A 16004-nucleotide genomic window follows, 5' to 3' on the forward strand; every position below is an offset into this window, starting at 1 on the left:
ACCGTCACAGACTTACTTTGGGCAGAAGTTGATTTACATGGAACCATTTGCTAACAATGGGAATTTGATGAGTTTACACCTTGTGAGAGCATGGGACCATTTGCCTGGAAGACACACCCTCCTATATTAATTATTTCTAAACTCTTAAATACTTTATTACCTTTTGGTTTACTTCTTTGAGAATGAGACCTTTGTACCAGTCGCACTGAGACATTTCAAATGATATCAAACATGTGTGAGACTGTATGATAATTATTCACATTAAACTATATAGATTCTTGGGTGAATTTCAGGTGATCTCAGCATGATAGGAAGAGGGAACGGGGGAATGGGGGGTCAAGGGAAAAAGATGTAGATTAGGATTGCTTAGATGAGACTTACGTCTCGAATGGTGCACAAGAGAGGAATTCAAACATGAATTTGCTTTGTTCTATAAGAGAGTTGCGCTATCTTCCAGTTCTTCCAGTTTTTCCAGTCTTACACATGTGATGATAAATCATTATTTCTCTAAAGTGCACACCATTGGACTAAGAGCCCTGGCGGATGCTGTATATTGCTAGCCTGGCTCCGCCCTCCTACGTACTTCCGCTCAATTTTCATTTTCCTTCAGTACTACGTCTGGGTTTGCAGTATTCTCCAATAAGGGCTGGCTGGCTGGAAATACATCACCTCCACGGTGCTGGAGCGCATATGCGTCACCTTCACTGCGTCTGAGCGCATATATACGTCACCTGACCTAATCTTCAAGCAAAATATCGAAGTGTTATACTAAGCTTTTACGTTTTATGACTTTTTTAATATAATAAAAAATTATAGTAAAAAATAATTTCAGAATTTTGTATTTAAAGCAAAATAACATGTACAAATCAACCACAGTACAATAATGAAAAATAATTTCGACAATTAATTTAATTACTTTTGAGAAGAAAAAAAAAACTATTTTGACAACACACTTGAACTGCAAGTGACCATAATTGTTACAGCAAAGACACATTGCGAGCACACACACTTCACTGTTCAAGACCTCCATCATCTAAAAAGCAATCCCAGCTATAGTAGCAAGGGTTGTCATCTGAGGAGTAAAACACCAAAAGCACTCCCTGTTTTTTTTCCCTGGTCGCCAGCCCCACAGTCTTTGTAAAGCTGGCAGCATTGTAGGCGGCTGCACCGAGAGATGGTGTATGGCTTTCTGTACCTTTGACAGTGTCTCTCGGAAAGTCTTTTCCAATTCACTACACCTTTTCAATATCAAAACACAATGACAGTCACACAATTCAGACAATAAATTAACAAATCTTTAACATTCAAAAGTTTCATGTTAGGGAAATGGTAGAGAGTGAGATTAACCTAGCCTAATTGTTATACCCACAAAAAACAAGATGGGGCAACCACACTTATTGAACTCACTATTAAGCCAGCTGAAGTGTGCCTCCTGCTGAAAATGTTTCTGGCTGACAATTTTGTTAAATCTCTGGCATGTCAGAGCCAGCCTCAGGACTGCAGAGTAGCCATCTTCTAGAACTACAAAGAAAAGGATCCTCTGGAGAATGTCATCGGGCAACTGTAGATATGATTTAAATATGATTTAATAAAGAGTCATTGCAAGCCATTTCATCAACATTAAAGTGATTATGAACACATGCCTGCAAAATGTCAGTGGCCACTGCCCACTCCTATGAAACCCTTATCATCTTTGCTGGGAGTGTAGGTACCTTAAAAAAAAGTAAAACATAGAAAAACAGATTTTAAGAAAAAGCTGCACATTTATAGATGCTACTTTCACTACTTTTTCTGAAATATTACCAAAGTGCTGTGTCTCCTTTTCCTGGGGACATTAAAGACAGCCTGAAGACTTCCATCCCCCATCTTCCTGATTCCTGTGTAATGTTGTGCAAATCTTCGACCATGTCTGTAATTGACATTGACCAAATATGTTCATCATGCTTCCCCACTTTGACACTAGTATCTATTAATGTACTACTTTTCATTTAAAAAAACATACCACTCAATCTCAAGGTTTTCCAGCAAACAGATATGGCATGTCAGGCTGAAGATAAGAACAGTTGTAATGTAATTCACCACAATTAACATTAAACATCTTTATGTCAACACCAAGACTTACGGTGGTGAAATCAAATGCTGCTTCCATAGTTATGTACCAGGTATACTGTAAAGGCCGAAAGGCTGTTATGTTGCCATGTATTTTGTATGAGCATCAATTCAAGATGAATAAAAATGCAAAATTGATGTTGTGTGGACATCACTAAACATTCTGAAAATGAGCTTGGCAACTCACCATAACCATAAATACTCCACAGTCAATCCCAAAATGTTGTAGGTGTAGCCCCTGTTTGTAGAAAGAACACCCATTATGAAGAATTTACAATGACTATCAAACTTATACATGTTGTTCTTGTGCATTTTCATTACAAATGATTATTAACTCCTGAATGTTCTTCCCATGGCCCAGTAATGAGCTTTTGTGCAACAGCCCTGATAAAAATCAAGACGGTGTTACAAAGAATACTTACAATTTAAATACACACAGTATAATTCAGCTGGGGGACACAAACAGTTTCAGAAATGCAGAATACAATTCAGAAATTGGTTGAACATGCACCAATGGACTTCTGTGCTAGTTACAGCTTGTCCATAATGTCCATGTTCAAGCATAAGGGTGTCCATCAGTGCACGTGGCACCAGGACACCCTAGGCCGGAGGTCGATGATCGACTTTGTGGTCGTTTCATCCGATCTCCGGCTGTATTTCTAGGACACTCGGATGAAGAGAGGGGCGGGGCTGTCAACTGATCACCACCTGGTGGTGAGTGGGATCTAGAGTGACCAGATAAGATTGGCTGAAATTCGGGACCGGGGGGTGGGGTGCCTCCCAAGTCGGCTAAAACTATGAATGTCGGGCTCATGGATCGACAGACATATTTGTGATGGAGACCCACCAAAGTCCACAGGCACACAAAGAGGAAAATGCGCTGCACAAGCAGCCTTTTACCTCTTCACACATATAGCTGCTTTTGCCTCTCCAAAATTTTTTACTGCAATCATATCCCTCAGGACATCTTCTCAGAGAAATGTCTCTGCAGCTATCTCTCTACAGTAGTCTACAGAGCGAATGTGAGAGCACAAACTGTAGCTTAATCCACTCCGCTGAGCCAACAATTGATACTGCACACATTCCTCTAGCTCACATCTAACTTGATGTATTTTTCTCCTTGTTTTTCTCTGGACATGGACTGGCACAGAAAACCCATGTCCAGTTTTTTGCGCGGAAAATATGCCATTTGTCTCATCGACAGTAACACTCTGCAGATGACAGGCCTGAATGATGTCGTGAGACAAATCGGCATGTCTCCTCAAGAGGTGTGTATTATAATTCTTCTTGAGGAGACTAAGATTACAATGGGGACACCTGACAGACTTCCCATAAACCTCTGCAGCACCCTGCACCGGTTGCCGTGCATACAAGTGGTCTTTTGATTACCAAGGCTCGGATGATGGACTGGCACGAGGCAGGTAAGGCTCGGCTGATGGAGTGGCACGAAGCAGGTCAGGCTCGGATGATGGAGTGGTACGAGGCAAGTCAGGCTCGGCTGATAGAGTTGCACGAGGCAGGTCAGGCTCGGATGATGGAGTGGCAAGAGGCAGGGCAGGCTCGGATGATGGAGTGGCACGAGGCAGGTCAGGCTCGGATGATGGAGTGGCAGGAGGCAGGTCAGGCTCAGATGATGGAGTGGCACGAGGCATGTCAGGCTCGGATGATGGAGTGGCATGAGGCAGGTCAGGCTCAGATGATGGAGTGGCACGAGGCAGGTCAGGCTCGGATGATGGAGTAGCATGGGGCAAGTCAGGCTCGGATGATGGAGTGGCATGAGGCAGGTCAGGCACGGGTGATGGAGTAGCATGAGGCAAGTCAGGCTCGGATGATGGAGTGTGACATAAAGAGTAAGCTGATACAGCGGTTAAGAGAGAGTAATGTTCTTCCTATGTAAAATACCGTGGGTGATGATGAGGCTAGCGGAAATGTCGGTGTGGTTGACGTTGCAGTGGCAAATCTCAGCCTTGTAGATGATGAGGATAAGCGGTAGAGCTGATGCCGAGGCGGAGGTGATGGCCGATGCTAAGGCCAGTTTGCCACCGTTTGATCCATTCTCTCCAAGTTCTGTTGATTCCAGAGACGGCGGGCGACTGAGAGTCCGCTTGACCCGTTTGCAATATGAGGCACAGGAGAAAGCCCAAGCACGCCAGGCGGAGCTAGATCTGCGTTTGGAGGTACGCAGGCTTGAAATTGAGGCTGAGACTCAGATGAAGCTGCGACAGCTCGATCTGGACGCAATGAAACTTACTGCCGTTTCTGCTGCGCAGTCTAATCCAAGTCCAGTCTCTAATGCCCCTCCGCGGTCTGATTCATTCCAGGTAACATTTGACATAAGTAAGCACATTGCATTAGTACCTCAGTTTAGAGAATCAGAAGTAGATTCTTATTTCAATGCATTCGAACGCATTGCTACTTCTCTTCATTGGCCTAAAGACGTCTGGTCTTTACAGTGCAAGTTGATCGGTAAAGCGCAGGAGGTTTGCTCTACTTTATCATTAGAGGAGAGTTTAAAGTCTATGTCTATGAGTCTATGAAGTCTGCTATTCTTCGTGCTTATGAATTAGTTCCAGAGGCATATAGGCAGACATTTAGAGGACATAAAAAAAATTCTACCCAGACATTTGTGGAGTTTGCAAGGGACAAAGGAATTTTATTTGAAAAGTGGTGCACAGCCAGTAAAGTGAGTGACTTTAACGAGTTACGAGAGATCGTACTGCTTGAAGAGTTTAAGGGGTGCTTGCCCGATCGTGTTGTGGTTTACCTTAACGAACAGAAAGTAACTTTGTTATCCCATGCAGCCGTGCTAGCAGATGAGTTTGTTTTAACCCACAAAAATGTTTTTGCCCTTGTACGTCCAGAGAGGTCACAGCCTGTTCCTCTGCAAAACCAAACTTTATGCTCCAAACACAGCCCACCTCGTACTAGAGAGGATCGCAAATGTTTTTATTCCCACAAACAAGGACATATGATCGCAGACTGTGTGACTTTAAAATGCAAATAGCAGCCTAAAAGTGTAGGGTTTGTGAAAGCTGTTAAATCGACTGTTATTATACCTAGTGAGGAGAAAATTGACGACAGTTACCAACCTTTTATCCTGAAAGGGTTAATTTCCTTAAATGGTTATCCTGAGGATCAGAAAGAAATAAGGATGCTTCGAGACACAGGTGCAATGCCATTCATTTATTGTCGCAGATAGGTTGCCATTCTCTGAAGAGACCTTTTGTGGCTCAAGTTTAATGATACAGGGCATTGAAATTAGTTGCATAAATGTACCATTGCATCGTCTACATTTGCAGAGTGAATTATGTATGGGATTCGTGAGAGTGGCGGTACGTCCTTCTCTTCCTGTTCAAGGCGTTGATTTTATTCTTGGAAATGACCTGACCGGAGGAAAAATATTGTCTGTGTTAGAGGTTGTTGACAAACCAGACGTGTTCAGTCAGTCAGAAGATTTGTCTAATACTTACCCTGAGGTTTTCCCCACATGCGCTGTCACTCGCGCTCAGTCGCGTAAAGTGGGTAATATGGTGGATCTATCTGACTCCTTTTTTCCTTCCCCTCCTTGCTGATGATGAATCACTGCGTACTGTTATGTCAACAAGGCAAAACAAGTCACAGTCAGAGAACATCAGAGGAAATGTGTCTGACAAGTAAGGATAAGGATACCTTAAAATGATCCGTGTCACTAGAGAAAATTATTGCTGCACAGAAAGAGGATAAGTCTCTCATCACTGCTTTTAATGCTGTTATCTCTCTTGATTTGGCTGAAGACAAGAAAGTTGCTTATTTTGTTGAAAATTATGTGTTGATGAGAAAGTGGTGTTATAACACTACCGATTCAGATTGGAATGTTGTATATCAAAATGTCGTTCCTTCTCCTTATCGTCAGCATGTTCTATGTTTAGCACATGATCATCAGCTTGCTGGTCATCTAGGAATTACAAAGAGATACAATAGGATATTGCGACACTTCTTTTGGCCAGGGTTAAAAAATGCGTTGTTCAGTACTGTCTTACCTGTCATACCTGTCAAACTGTTGGGAAGCCGAATCAGGTGATTCAACCTGCTCCACTGTCTCTCATACCAGCTATTGGGGAGCCGTTCGAGCATGTGTTCATAGACTGTGTTGGGCCATTGCCTAAAAATAAATCTGGTAACCAGTTTTTGTTAACCATAATGTGCATGGCTACTAGATTTCCGGAAGCAATTCCATTAAGAAAAATCACCGCGCCAGTTATCATCAAAGCATTGGTGAAGTTCTTTTCTACTTTTGGACTGCCGAAAATAATACAAAGCGATCAGGGCACAAATTCTTTATCAAGACTTTTTAAACAAGTACTGGAGTCTTTGGCAATTTCTCACCGAGTTTCAAGTGCGTACCATCCACAAAGCCAGGGCGCACTTGAACGCATTCACCAGACACTTTAGTCGATGCTTAAGAAATACAATACAATACAATACAATTTTATTTGTAAAGCACATTTAAAACAACCGAGGTTAGCCAAAGTGCTGAACATAATTTCAGACAAATTATAAACACATAACATGAGCACAAAGCACAGTTAAACAAGTGACAAACTAAAGAATATATAAAATGCATTAATTAACTCTCAGGCTGGTTTAAAAGCCAATGAATAATAGTGAGTTTTAAGTTGTGATTTAAAAATGTCAAGGCTGGGAGCTACTCTGATACGCATAGGCAGATCATTCCAAAGTCTCGGTGCCACGACTGAAAATGCTCGATCTCCCCTATTTTTAAGTCGTGTTCTAGGAACAGATAAGAGTAGTTGGTCAGCGGACCTCAATGACCTCAAAGGAGCATGCATCTTCAGTAGATCATTTATGTAAGCTGGTGCTTGACCATGAAGAGATTTAAAAACAAACAATAAAATCTTAAACTGTATTCTGAAACAAACTGGTAGCCAATGAAGAGAGGCAAGAACAGGCATAATGTGCTCTCGTTTACGGGTTCCTGTAAGGAGTCGAGCGGCAGCATTCTGAACTATTTGCAATCTAGAGAGAGAGGCCTGGTTTACTCCTATATATAAAGCATTACAATAATCCAGGCGAGTGGTGATAAACGCATGTATAACCCTCTCCAAATTTTTGAAAGATAAAAATGGCTTCAATTTTGTAAGTAGCCTAAGTTGAAAGAAACTAGCCTTAACAACAGAGTTTATCTGTTTCTCTAGGTGTAGATCACTATCCAACTTTACACCAAGGTTCGTTACCATAGACTTGACGTAGGGTGTCAGGGGTCCCAGGTCTAATTTGGAGGTGCTAGTAGAACTGCTAGGTCTAAAAATCATAATTTCAGTTTTACTTTCATTAAAATGTAAAGCGTTTAAAGCCATCCATGCTTTAATGTCATAAAAACAATCTAACAGCCTTTTTATCGAATCCTCACCGTTACTTTTTATAGGCAGATAGATTTGTAGATCATCTGCGTACAGATGGAAACTAATATTATGCTTCTTTAAGATGGATCCTAAAGGAAGCAAGTAAAGGGAGAAGAGAATCGGTCCCAAAATAGAGCCCTGCGGTACTCCACATGTCACTGGTGCTGCTGGTGAAGTAGAGCCCCCGTATCCAACTTTAAACACTCTCTCTGAGAGATATGATCTAAACCATTTTAATACAGTACCTTTCATTCCCACGCTGTGCTCGAGACGCGAGAAAAGAATACTGTGGTCAACCGTATCAAATGCTGCTGTAAGATCTAAAAGCATCAGAATTGCGGAATCTCCAGAATCTGTTGAAATCAAAAGATAGTTAAAAACTTTTATAAGTGCAGTCTCTGTGCTATGAAGTGCTCTAAAACCAGACTGGAACACCTCAAGAATACCATGCAGATCTAAATAGGCTTGTAACTGCAGTAGGACTGCCTTCTCTAAAATTTTGGACACAAAAGGAAGTTTAGAAATCGGGCGATAATTTGAAAGAACTGAAATGTCCAGATTTTGTTTTTTGATAAGGGGCTGCACCACAGCCTCTTTAAAACAAAGTGGCACATTACCAGAAGTAAGACTACTGTTTATGATTGCTTGAATGTTTGGTCCAATAGTGTTCCATACCTCTTTAAAAATACATGGTGGGATGATATCACTGGGACAGATTGAAGGTTTTAAATGTGTAACAATATCATTAAGGGCCAAGACGGAAACAGGCTCAAACTAAATGAGGACTGCAGCACACTCTATGGAAATGGAAGGATCAAAGGTTGGAGGTGAAATGCTAGCTCTAATAGTGGTAAAAGATTCTTCCTGCATTATAAATTGGGGGGTATGAAGAACAGAATTAATTGTTCTAAAAAGAACATGAGGTTTATGGCCATTTTTATCGATAACATCAGAGAGGTATTTAGCCTTTTCAGTTTTAACAATTCTCTGATAATTACGCCAACAATCCTTTAGGATATCATAAAATATTGTATTGACACTGCTAGAGACTGGGATGAGGGCGTTCCTTTGGTTTTATTTGCAGAAAGAGAGACTGTACAAGAATCTCTTGGTTTAAGCCCAGCCAAACTCGTATTCGGACATCAGATGAGAGGACCTTTGAAAGTTCTTAAAGAACATATTTTGAATACTGATTCGAGTCCGACCGCTAATGTACTGGATTGTGTGAGTACATTTCAAGATCGTTTGCATACTGCTTGGTCACTAGCTAAAGAATCTTTAGAAAATGCTCAGAAAGGCATGAAGCGCAAGTTCGATCAGAGAGCAGCTGCGCGTTCGTTTTCGTCTGGTGATAAAGTGTTGGTGCTTTTACCTGTTCCTGGATCATCTTTGTCTGTCCGTTTCTTTGGTCCTTATGTGGTGAAACAGAAAATGAGTGAAACTGATTATATGCTTTACACACCTGACAGAAAACGTCAAACCCGAGTTTGTCACATAAACATGATAAAAGCTTACCATGACAGGGAGATGCCTGAGGTGAAAGCTTCAAAGGAGACTGCAGGGCCCGCTGTCTCGTCTGTTGCAATAGCCGTGGAACTGATACCATCTTCTGGTATCTCAGGGGCTGACGAGGATGGTGTCGTGCTTCGCAATGCTCCTCAGCGGTGTGCAAGGTTAGCCAACTCAGAGATTTTAAAAGATCTTCACTCGTATCTTAATCATTTAACTATGGACCAGAAAACTGACATTGTTAAAGTAATACCTGGCTTTAACTGTCTGTTTAGTGATGTTCCTAAACAAATAAATGTCTTACAGCATGATATTGTTGTAAATCGGTGCTCTTCCTATTAAGCAACATGCTTATCGCATAAATGCAGTCAAGAAATCTATTATGCGTCAAGAAGTAAGTTATCTGCTGGAGAATGATTTAGCCAAGCCTAGTTGTAGTTCCTGGAGTTCTCTGTGTCTTCTCGTTCCTAAACCTGATGGCACGTTTAGATTCTGCACTGATTTCCGTAAGGTGAACGCCGTAACGGTGCCAGACAGTTATCCGTTACCGCGAATGGAAGACTGTATTGATACTATTGGGTCTGCTCGTTTTGTTACTAAGCTGGATATGCTGAAAGGGAACTGGCAAGTACCACTTACTCCACAAGCGTCAGGTTGAACCAACCCCAGACAGGTTCCTTCAGTACACAGCGAGGGCTTTCGAACTCAGAAATGCTCCAGCAACTTTTCAGCGTCTTGTAAATCTCGTCTTGGCTGATGTACCGAATTGCAAAGCATATCTCGATGATCTGGTTTTATACTCTGTGAATTGGAAGGAACATGTGTGTTTGTTGAGAACAGTGTTTGAACGCCTTCGTAAAGCTAACCTAACCCTCAACTTGGCAAAATGTGAGTTTGGCCGAGCGATTGTCACTTATCTTGGTAAAGAAATTGGACAAGGCCAGGTACGACCGGTAGAGGCTAAACTCACAGCTTTTGCGGAATTTCCAGTCCCTACCACCAGGCGAGAGTTACGAAGATTCTTGGGTATGGCTGGATACTATCGCAGTTTCTGCAAAAATTTCTCGACGGATGTTAATCCTCTCACTGCGTTACTCAGCCCGTCTAAACTTTTTAAATGGTCTGTGGAGTGTCAGTATGCTTTTGATTGTGTAAAGACACTTTTATGTAATGCACCTGTTCTTGTTGCACCGAACTGTACACACACTTTTAAGCTTGAGGTCGATGCAAGCGCCGTTGGTGCTGGAACTGTTCTTCTTCTGGAAGATAAAAGTGGTATAGATCATCCTGTTAGTTATTATTCTCGTAAGTTTAATAAGTATCAGCTTAATTACTCTACCATTGAAAAAGAAGCACTCGCTCTCTTGCTTGCCCTACAACACTTTGAAGTTTACCTTGGTTCTAGTAGTCTCCCTGTCATAGTCCATAACCCTCTTGTGTTTTTATCTCGGATGTATAATCGAAATCAGCGTTTGATGCGCTGGGCTCTAGTACTCCAAAATTACAATTTGGAGATCAAACACAAAAAGGGTGTTGATAATGTTTTGGCTGACTCTCTTTCGAGAGTGTAAAAGTATTGCATGTGTTTTTATTTTCACAAACAGGTTTGTTCTTAAGGGTGGGAGTGTTACGTCCCTGGTGTTGTGCGTGGATGTTTCTCTTTTCTCTATCTCTCTCTCATATTCTTAGGCTCGCTCCCCTGCTGATCTGCTGTTGGCTGAGAGAGCTGTCCGTTTCCATCAATGGCGTGACGTCACCTCCCCCGCAGCCAATCTAGTTTCCCGCCAGCATTTTAAAAGGACGCTGAAAGGAACGGGAGCGTCCTGTTTTCTTATCGCTCTGTTTTTTGCTGCCTTGTACGCTCCTTATGGTTTTTTTTTGTTACCTTTATCTTGTTGTTTTCTTTCTGCCCTTTTTGATGGCGTGGTTTGAGGATACAAAGAGTACTGTTTTCTGCCCTTTTTGATGGCGTGGTTTGAGGATACAAAGAGTAATGTGGACAGATAAAAATGTCATGTGACTTACATAAAACAACACTTAGGAAACTCTATGTATAGAGACACCAGGTAAGCAAGTGAATGCCACCCTTTGTATCTTTTGTTTGTTAGTCAGAGTAATTTAGTGAGGACGTTTGACGCTGGAGATGTATGTCTTTTCTTTTCTTTTGTTTATTAGTTTGATTAGAGGTTTGATCGCAAGTTAGACTGGGTTTTGTTTTGTTCTTTTTATTTCTTTGGCTTCACTAGTTACGTCCCATTTCCTCCTGGATTATCTAATTATCTGACATCTTTTGATATGTAAATATTTTGTTTATATTTCCTTTGTTTATATTCACTACTATTATTATTATTGTACATTTTTGTCGTATAATTATTTCACTTCTGTTAAAATAAATTATCTTTCTTTCGTAGTACTTTGTTTCGTGTTGTCTCTTGCCACTCTTAATCACACACAGTTCTGTCACATCCTCAATGTTGCCTCTTTTTGACCCTAGGTCATAGAGCTCGTAACAGAGTGGCTGAGAACGATGATATTGAGGTTGTGCGCTAGTCGTGCGTCACGACCAAACGTTAGCGATTGGTTATGGCAGATTTTAAACTTCAACAGAGTACCCGCCTACAAGGAAGTTAACGCTTGTCAATGGTGAGCGGCTAGACTCTCTGTACAAATGAAATTTGAGTCTGGTAGGACCAGGCTAGTATATTGCGTATGTGAACACAAATAAACCGGAGAAGACATGAATGACTGCTTAATGAGTGATGATTTCTGTTCAAAATAACGAACGTTACAGATTTTTTATGTTGCACTACTGGCATAAATTAAGAAATGAATGTCGCTGCAAATCAGTTTTATCATAAACAGTGGTCAAATAAACAGTGGTCAAATATCGAAGTTGGAGTCTTAAATCTTTCTAATGATGTTCCGTTTGTCCAGATCAAGTCTTAATGTGATGTTTAACGTGTAGCCTAGTGAATGTTGAACAACAATAATCTGGGGCCGTCTGTGATCTTTGACGCAAAAGGAGTTTTACTGCCCTGATGGTGGAAATTGGAATTATCAATGCTTTAGCTATTTTCTTACAGCCATTTTCTTTTTTGTGAATCTCAACAATCTTTTGCTGCACATTAATAACAGCATGATCAACATAAGATTTAATTTTCTATTTCAGCGTTTTAAAACAATGTTTACAATTAATATTAGCAGGTGTATAGTATTTTTTTCCAGAAAAAAGTAAGATTAATATATACCTACTTTATACAAAGCCTGAATGTCTAGCACTATGGGCGGATAAGTTGGCTTAGGTCAAACTGACAAATCGAGAACAGAAAATTTGAACCAAGTCATGTGACCCACATACTCCAAACAGATTCAACTATGATATTGACAAAAGTACTGGATTAACAATTCTTTCTCATGCCTCCAATAAGAGACCAAAGAACATGTATCCTGTCGTGCACGTTGCCTGGAGATTATCACTTTCAAAGCATTGTTCTTTATGGAACCTGATTAACTCTTTCTCCATCAGCATTTTTGAAAAAAGTTGCCAACCACTGCCAGTATTTTTTAACATTTTCACAAAAGTTTCATGGCCCCCAGAATATTTTGTTGTATGAATATCTGGATATGCAATATAGCAAATGAAAGAACAGACCCCCTGTGTTAAAAAAACAAAACTGTTTCATCAGCCTCAAGCATTCCTTTTTATCAACGCTTGAATGTGGGGTACATTTCATAAAAAAAGCAACATTTTGAGCAAAAAGCTGAGAAAAACACGTTTCTGTCAAATGCTACGTCTGGATCGGATTCAGAACGATGATCAAAACATAAATGGAGTAGATCGAGTCCATCAACAGCCCCAAAGTTTCACAGTCCTTTACAGTCATTCAGTAACATTAGACAGTTTTTAATTTACATGCTGTTAAATGTTGATGATCGCATTATGCATCTTTCATATGATGTCACTTGTTCCTGCTTCTTCACCAGTTTTCTGATTAGGAGATTCAGTACTCTTTCAGAAGATGCGTAATTATTAGCGCCCTTCCGTATAACAGTGAAAACATGGAAAGCCGGAAATTTCAGTAAATTGTGGGAACCATTGTCTCAGAAAAGACAGAAATTTCCGTCAATAGCCGCATTCAAATTGTGCAAATCTAAATTGTGAATTGAAAATGCGCCCAATGGAAACATGTCAATTTCGTAAAAACTCCCATATATTATGAATATAAAAATTATGTTCGCATTAGGGTTTTTTTCAGGCTATTCGAAAAAGGAATATTTCGCAAAACTGCAATGGAAACAGTTTTTGTGCATTTACAGGTCACCTGACGTAGATGGCGCGGTATGTTTGGACAGAAGACAAGACCAAGTTCTTCATTAAACTCAAAAGTATTACGGGAATACTGGATTCTAAACAACAAAGAAATGCCACAATATATCAAGACCTTGAAGCAGATGGAAAGGGAGAAACACCTCATATGTGCCGCTCCCAAGTATAAGGTTCTTGCTATTAATGCTTGGATAATAGCCTACGCCTATGTCTCCCTTCGATTAAATAGAATGGCTAGTGCGGTGACTGAGATATACGTAAACCTACCAACATCCATTGCCATGATTTTTGGAATGACTTATCATCACGAGAAGAAAAAAAGATGTTTTAGTCACATAACATCATTTAATGGAAACGCTGTCATTTAGCAACAGTTTTCTATCGACATTTAGAAAATATCGCAAATGTTTTTTGCAAATCTGTAATGGAAATGCAGCAAGAGGCGGGGAAAGAGTTAAAAAGGTTCTATTTACCACAAAAATGGTTCTGCTATTTTTTCAAGTTGAATAACCTTAATCTGGTAGGCTACTGTTTAAAATAAGTTTTCTTAAGAGAAGACACAATGAAAGCAAAGGACCGTATGAAAAATATGTGAAAAGATTTTAACAGGCACAAGCTAATGAGATGCAACAGAGAGCCTTTACTCAGAATGGAAACAATCAAATGACCATTTCAACATTTATGGCAAGGCAAGGCAAGGCAAGGCAAGGCAAGGCAAGGCAAGTTTATTTATATAGCACATTTCATACACAATGGTAATTCAAAGTGCTTTACATAGAAGAAATTAAAATAATCAAAAGAAATCAGAATAATTAAAACAGTTTAGAATAAAAGATAAAATACAGAAATCAGAATAATTAAAACATAAAATAAAATACAGTGCAAACAGTCGGACGAACATTGGCACAGTGCTCATTCAGTAAATGCACAGCTAAACAGATGTGTTTTGAGTCTGGATTTGAATGTGACTACTGTAGGAGCACATCTGATCTCTTCTGGAAGCTGGTTCCAGCTGCGGCTGGCATAGTAGCTAAAAGCAGACTCGCCATGCTTAGAGTGAACCCTTGGTGTTTCTAGCTGATGTGATCCTAATGATCTGAGTGATCTGTTGGGTTTATATTCACTGAGCATATCTGCAATGTATTGAGGTCCTAGGCCATTGAATGATTTATATACCAGTAATAATACTTTAAAATCAATCCTAAATGTAACTGGCAGCCAGTGTAAAGACCTAAGGACTGGTGTGATGTGTTCATATTTTCTGGTTCTGCTCAGAATCCTAGCAGCAGCGTTCTGTATGAGCTGCAACTGTCTTATGGTCTTTTTGGGAAGGCCAGTGAGGAGTCCATTACAATAATCCACCCTACTGGTGATGAAAGCATGCACAAGTTTTTCTAAGTCTTGACTGGAAACAAAGCATCTAACTCTTGCAATATTTTTCAGGTGATAGTATGCTGATTTAGTTATTGCTTTGACATGACTACTGAAACTAAGGTCTGACTCCAGAGACACACCCAGATTCCTGACTTGAGTTTTAGTTGTTTGACCCCTAGACTGAAGGTATGCGTTCACCTTGAGAACTTCATCTTTGTTTCCAAACGCAATGACTTCAGTTTTGTCTTTGTTTAACTGAAGAAAGTTTTGGCACATCCAATTGTTTACTTCATCAATGCATTGGCAAAGGGAGTCAATGGGGCTGTAATCGTTAGGCGATAGGGCTAAGTAGAGCTGTGTGTCGTCTGCATAGCTATGGTAAGCGATTTGGTTCTTTCTCATTATTTGGCTCATTGGGAGCATGTACAGGTTGAATAGGAGTGGCGCAAGAATTGAGCCTTGAGGGACTCCGCATGTCATGGATGTCCACTCAGACTTATGGTCTCCTATACTCACATAATAACCTCTGCCTCCTAAGTATGACCTGAACCATTTTAGGACTATCCCAGAAAGCCCGACCCAGTTTTCCAGCCTGTCAAGAAGTATTTTGTGATCGACAGTGTCAAATGCAGCACTGAGGTCGAGTAGTACCAGCACGGATAATTTGCCTGTATCAGTATTTAAGCGAATATCATTTATTATCTTTATGAGCGCGGTCTCTGTACTGTGGTGCGGTCGGAAACCAGATTGAAAATGGTCAAAGTATCCATTCGAGCTTAAGAATTTGTTCAGCTGATTGAAGACAACTTTTTCAATAATCTTGCCTATGAAAGGAAGATTTGAGATCGGTCTATAGTTGTTTAATATGGTCTTATCCAGATTGCTCTTTTTCAGGAGGGGCTTGACAACAGCAGTTTTCAGGGAGGTCGGAAAACTCCCAGAGAGAAGTGAGGCATTTACCACTTCTAGGAGATCTGCTTCTAAGCTGTGTAACACATTTTTGAAAAAAGATGTGGGAAGTGCATCAAGGGCGCAGGTTGATGTTTTTAGGTGCTGTACGGTTTCTTCCAAAATTATGCCATCAATTTCTTCGAAATCAGACATAGTGGCTACTTTCTCGTGCTGTTGTCTGATCTGCCTGACACCAGCGCAACTCAAGGATGAGCTGATCACCTTTCTGATATTATTGATTTTCTCAGAGAAGAAAGAAGCAAACTCACTGCACTTTCTCACTGAGAGCATTTCACTGGGAATCTGGCTTGGGGGGTTTGTCAGTCTCTCTA

The 16004-nt window shown here is 40.5% G+C and overlaps 1 long non-coding RNA gene across 1 annotated transcript; it reads right to left on the reverse strand.

The window, feature by feature from the left end:
* Positions 1–1119: 1119 nt before the first annotated feature.
* On the reverse strand, positions 1120–1874 carry LOC143738949 (uncharacterized). Its single transcript, XR_013204095.1, has 4 exons — positions 1804–1874; positions 1644–1712; positions 1408–1561; positions 1120–1238 (listed from the first exon to the last, which is right to left on the reverse strand). It is a non-coding gene; the product is annotated as an uncharacterized LOC143738949 (long non-coding RNA).
* Positions 1875–16004: the final 14130 nt, after the last annotated feature.

This window comes from Siphateles boraxobius, unplaced genomic scaffold (genome assembly GCF_051911475.1).
Source record: "Siphateles boraxobius isolate OS27281-9 unplaced genomic scaffold, OSU_SipBor_1 16, whole genome shotgun sequence".
In the NCBI taxonomy this organism is placed as follows: domain Eukaryota; kingdom Metazoa; phylum Chordata; class Actinopteri; order Cypriniformes; family Leuciscidae; genus Siphateles; species Siphateles boraxobius.